The sequence below is a fragment of the Dasypus novemcinctus genome, chromosome 1 (assembly GCF_030445035.2).
Source record: "Dasypus novemcinctus isolate mDasNov1 chromosome 1, mDasNov1.1.hap2, whole genome shotgun sequence".
Lineage (NCBI taxonomy): Eukaryota > Metazoa > Chordata > Mammalia > Cingulata > Dasypodidae > Dasypus > Dasypus novemcinctus.
The window spans coordinates 33,736,207-33,741,809 of NC_080673.1; the positions used below are offsets into that span (position 1 = coordinate 33,736,207).

Sequence of the window (5,603 nt, forward strand, 5' to 3'; positions counted from 1 at the left end):
TCATACTTAAAGGCAAATATATTCAGTTTCTTTCCATGCAACCTATAACAAGGTACCTATATGCTTGTTATTTCTTTTTCTGAGTCAACAGTTTGGAACCAACTTTGGGATTCATTCATCTTGTGATGTGTTCTGATAAGTATTATACAGAGGGAGGAAAGAAGCATTCTTGCTGACCTACAGATTAGCCAAGTGTGGAGTGTACAGTAATATCTATTGTTTTTTCCAACACCATCAAGCTCAAATTAGGGCCATAACAGTTAACTTGTAACTACAGATGCCTACAGAAAACCATTCAGGTCTGCCACTGCAGGAAGGAAGGTATGAGAGAAGAGAAGGAGGAGAGACTCAATGTCCTATGATGGAGTGTAGACAGGCTGCTGGCTGGAAAGTGACAACTGACACTTGCTGATAAATGAGGGGAAAAAAAAAAAAAAACAAGAACAATGCAAAGAAGTCATCCTCCTTAGAATGCCAGGCCAAGCAGAAAGCCTCCAAAAAATCCCCCAGTCATGAGAACATTCTTTTTCACAAATGATACCACCTCCTCAGCTATTCTTTTCACTTCAGAAGGCATTTGGTAGCTCTACAGATTTTCAGCTGCTCCTTGGGTTTTTTCATATCCTTCTCTACTCGCTGCCAGTCAACTTTGATGTACCCATTATGGTTTGCAAGCTGAAGGAGAAAAAAATCCACCTCTCTCAGCTGTTGCAGCAACTTTCCAACCTTCTGTAATATGAAACCTGTGCACCATCCAGTGACACTTCCAATTAACAACTGGGTTGTCATGTTATACTTTTTGACAGAGGGTCCAGATTCCAGCCTGAATAGCTTGTGCCACCATGGCTGCTTTTTAGCCAATTCTGCAAGGCCCAGTGATTCAAAATTTCTTTCAATTTTCCTCAACTGGATGCAGGCATTTTGGTGCACTCATCTCATGAGGACACCCTCAGAAACTCTGCATGGAGACATGTGACAAGGCATGCCTAATCACCACCACCATCAAGTGACTTCTGGCACCTGGAGCAGATATTTCCATTCTGATGGCCAAAGCAAAAGAGCCCAGAGTCATCTTAATATCCTCTATCCCTTTAGTCAAATTTTCTTTAAATTCTTTAAGTGAGTTAGTAGAGTTGTGTGATTATCACTGATTAATTGTCTTACATCCTGTATCTCTTCAGGATTTTTGGTTTGTTCCTTTGGTTGGGCCATCTTGTCCTGTTTCCCAATATGACTTGTAATTTTTTGCTGATGTCTAGGCATTTGATTATATTGGTGAATTTACTCAGATGGCCAATTTCCCTCTCTTGCTGATTTTTTCACAACTCTTCTTTGATATTTGGTTCAACACATTCTAAGTCTTTAAAATTGCCCAGCTTAAGTTATCAAAATCAGGCCAGGTACTCATTAATGGGGCACAGATTTTCTCCCAGGGGTTAGGATACAGAAAGAACCAAAAACAGTTTTGTCCATGCACTTTCCAGACTGGCCAGCAGATGGCGCTCCTCGATGCACCCTTCCACAGAGGTGTTTCAGTCCTGGCTTTCCTGTATTTCTGTGTTGACTCTCTAGAGTGGAGATTCAAAGTGGGCTTTGTTGGTCATTTCACGGAAGAAACCCCCCCAATCCCCTCTTCCTTTTCCCTTGAAACAGCTGACAGGGAGAAGATGTCTGTTCTTTTATAAGTCAGATGCACTGAACCAGGGGTTTATTCCAGCTTACTATTTTGGGGTTTGGGGAAGGGAACCCTTCCCAGCCACCACAGGGATTTGGTTACTCCACATTTGTTTGAGGTTCTTTGTCTCTATGTCCTGCACCTTCCTGGGAGTTATGTAGCACTGTCCTTGTCTGCTGACCCCCAAAGCAGTCCCATGAACAGCTTTGACTCTTTCTCCATTGTTTTTATGAGCCCTTCTTGTTAGTTTAATGCCATCTTGCAACATCCCTCTCAACAATTTTTAAGTTCCGGCTCACTGTCATTATTCCTAACACAAACTTCTCACCTCTCAATCTCTCTGTTTCCCCTGCTGTACAAAGCTGCTATCTCTGGCTATTCTTGCACTATATACCTGCACTAAAATAATTACACTACTTTTGAATTAGTTCTTAACAATCTCAATAGACACATAGGTGTTTCTTCCCACACCCTCTCCTCTTTGTTCCTTGAACTCCTATTCTCCAATATTCCTGTCCCCACCCCCCTACCCCCATTTCAGCCAGTCACTTCTGTGGTCATTCACTGACCTTACAATACTGATACCTGCAGCCACACCATAATTGCAGTGTCATGCATCTCACTCTCTGACTACCATCTTCTATATCTTCAGATAATTACCTCTAATACTCCAAGTCCAACAATCTTTTACCCCAACTGGACCTGATCTTATGATTGTATCCCTCATGCCCAGGATTTCTTTCTTATCCTTCACTCCTGGATTAAAATCCAAGGACAGTTACAATATTGTATCGCATACATACTGAGTGGCTTTGTACACTTTGTCAGCTTCTCATGACAACACAGTCAAATTTTAAGTTAAAATTTCCCATCCATGCAGCTGAATATGGCTGAAGAAAAACTACACAATAGCACTGACTGGACTCAAACTAATTTGGGAACACACACCTCAGGTAAGGTCTTATGCCGCCCATCAACACACTAGTCTTTCTTAGTGAAAAGACTGTCCAGTCCTTAGAGACTATTTCACACTTTCTACTGTATCCTGTTGACAAAAGAAATAACTGAGAGACCTGTAAATTTAGCAAGAAGGTAGTTTTATTGAGCATGAGCAGCACGCACATGGAACAGCACCAAATGGGGATTTCTGCTGCTCAAAGGGTTTAGCTGTAGAAGCAGCTTATATGGTTGTTCAGTCAGGGGGTGATGTGGAGTGAGGGGGTGTACAAGTTAATGAGCAAACTGCAGAAGTAGGATGCTTGTGCAAGATAAGGGACATTTGGTGACTGTTAGCAGACTGTCTCCAGCCTTAACTTGTCTGCTACAGGTTTTTTTTTTCTTCACAGGGACAGGGTTTTTTGTTGTTACTTCAAAGGGTCACTGGTATGTCAGCTTAGCTCAGTTAGCCTCCATTTTTCTTCATAGCTCCCCTGTATGAAACGGAAGCTCAAGCAAATCAGGGTGGTTGTTTAGTAAAGTCATTTATTATTCCCTTCTTTTGGTCAAGAGAGCCCTTTGACTCCGTGAACACCAAGTATGGCTTTCTTGGGAACTTATGGGTTGATAACTTAGATTTATAGGAGATTTTGAATGATAGGTCATGTAGTTTCAAAACATTGCATCAGCATTAAAGAAGCAAGGCATCTGGGTTATAGTACAGACATTTGCTTCTGGCTACTTCAGAAGGCTAAAATGCATCAAGGTTATAATTAAGTAACTAATTATGGTTATTATTATTTTCTTTGGGCTGTAGTGTAAACTATCATAAGATTAGCAACTGCTTAAATATGATCTGGTGAGCCAAATCGTATTTATTTTTTCAGGTATAAATATCCAATTTTGTTTTTGCTAATTCCTTAATCTTGATGGATTTATATGTGTTGATCATTTTAGCTAATTCCTGCTGAAAAGGGGCTATGTCCTCATAATCTTAGGGGTTTGGAGGAATGGAACATCTTAGATTGCAATTGCACCTGCTCTTTGGCTATTAATGCCTTTTCTGGTACTTTAGTTTGGCAAGACTGTGATAAAAAACAGAGACAAACTTTAGTAGTGAGGATGTTTATAATTATTAACAATGGTATTATTAGACTTACTTACATATGAAATGGAATCAAGATCCTATTCTTTGAGAAATTAGCACCTTTTTTTGAGGCTTTGCATATTGTGATAATTTATGATAACTGGCTGAGAGCTGCATAAAAGTAATCTTCAGAATGACCTCCAGACTCTATTTGAAATCTCCTAGCCATAGTAACATTATTTTATTAATGATTCCCTCATCCATCTGGTTAGGAATCTTCTCTAGAAGCACTGTTAATTAATATTTGATATTAATCCCTCAGCATCAGGAAGACTTATTCCTGGAAGTCTTGTCCCACATAGGGAGGAAGGTAATAATTTTATTTGCAAATTTGGCTTAAAGAAGGACCACATAGAGTAATAAGGAGGTGTTTATGAAGATGGTTCTTAGGCATTAATTATAATTAACCTTTGTTTTGTCATTATAGAAACAAAGTTTGTTAACCTTGTGAAATTCTTTGATTATAATTTCAGTAAACTGGGAGTTTTTATTGCCTGAGAGAATAGAAGAATTTCCAGGTGGGGAAGTTTACAGCTTTATGCTTTTCTTTCTTAGTCCCCCGAGGGACATTACAAATATTTTTTTATTTTATACCCAAAATATTTTGAAATGCATTAAGGTATTAATTAACTTGGACAGAATACTAGGATTTCATTCCTTATTTAACATTCTAAGTTAAATAAAGCTGAGTTAGGTTGTTCACATAAACTTATTAGACAGCTTAAATTAGACAGTGTGCTACACCACCCCCAAGTCCTCATGACTGGAGAGTGAACAAACGTAAGGGGGGAATGCAACTATGGACTAAAGTAGGCTTATTATTATTCTAGTAATGGAAGAACTTGTATACTGATGTAAAGACAGTAGTCACCAGAGATTCTGAGGGTAAGGGAAGAAAGGTATAACATGGGACATTTCTGAGACATTGAAATTGTTCTTCATGATATTGCAATGACAGATACAAGCCATTATACATTTTGCCAAAACCTATAAAATTATGCAGTACAAAGTGTAAAGCATAATGTATTCAATAAACCATGGTTAGCAGCAATGCTTCAATATTTGTTCATCAGTTGTAACAAATGTACCACATTAATGAAAGATGTTGCCAATAGAAGAAAGTGTGGGAAGGGGAGAGTGTGGGGTATATAGAGTCCTCTATATTTTCAATAAAACATTTATGTAATCTAAAGCTTCTTTAAAATAAAAAAAATTTAAAAATAGTGTGCTACAAAAGTTTAAATCTCTGGACAAAATAAATTTCTCCTACTTTTTGACTTCACACAGAAATTAAATAAAAAAATACAGAGAAAATAATTCCTTACCTCTAGTCTTAACTAGATCAATCCCATTCACATTTTTAACTGAAGTCTAATTGTTTCTTCAGTTTCTTAAACAGTGGCTGTATGGAGTTATCTTTTAGAATTAATGTAGCTTCTACAGCATTTTCAGAGCTGGAAAACTTTAACTCTTGAGTTTCAGGTGTCATACAGATATCTAAAATTTCAGAGAGTTACTAGGTTGCTCATAAAAGCAAAGCACTGTAAAACTTAGAAATAACAAAGTTTAAAAATAAGTGGCTGTTGCAAGAGCTTACAATCTAGCCCCTAATTTCTTTATGAGCATTTAAAAATGAAGCTATTTTCAGAAATAAAAACACTTAAAATATAACATATTGAGGTTATTGACCATAGACCACAGCAGTGGTTTTCTCTACTTTTTATTTTTATTTTTTTTTGCATTTTTACTAAGATTATGTTATTTAACAGGTAGGATATAATTTGCTGGCTTGCTTTAATTTTCTTTTCTTTTTTTGAGAATGATATTTTATTTAGTCATTTTGAC

At 37.5% G+C, this 5,603-nt stretch overlaps 1 pseudogene; it reads right to left on the bottom strand.

Annotated features, from left to right (window-relative positions):
* Positions 1-466: 466 nt before the first annotated feature.
* LOC101412999 (FUN14 domain-containing protein 2 pseudogene) lies at positions 467-1,039 on the bottom strand (annotated as a pseudogene).
* Between the last annotated feature and the right edge of the window lie 4,564 nt (positions 1,040-5,603).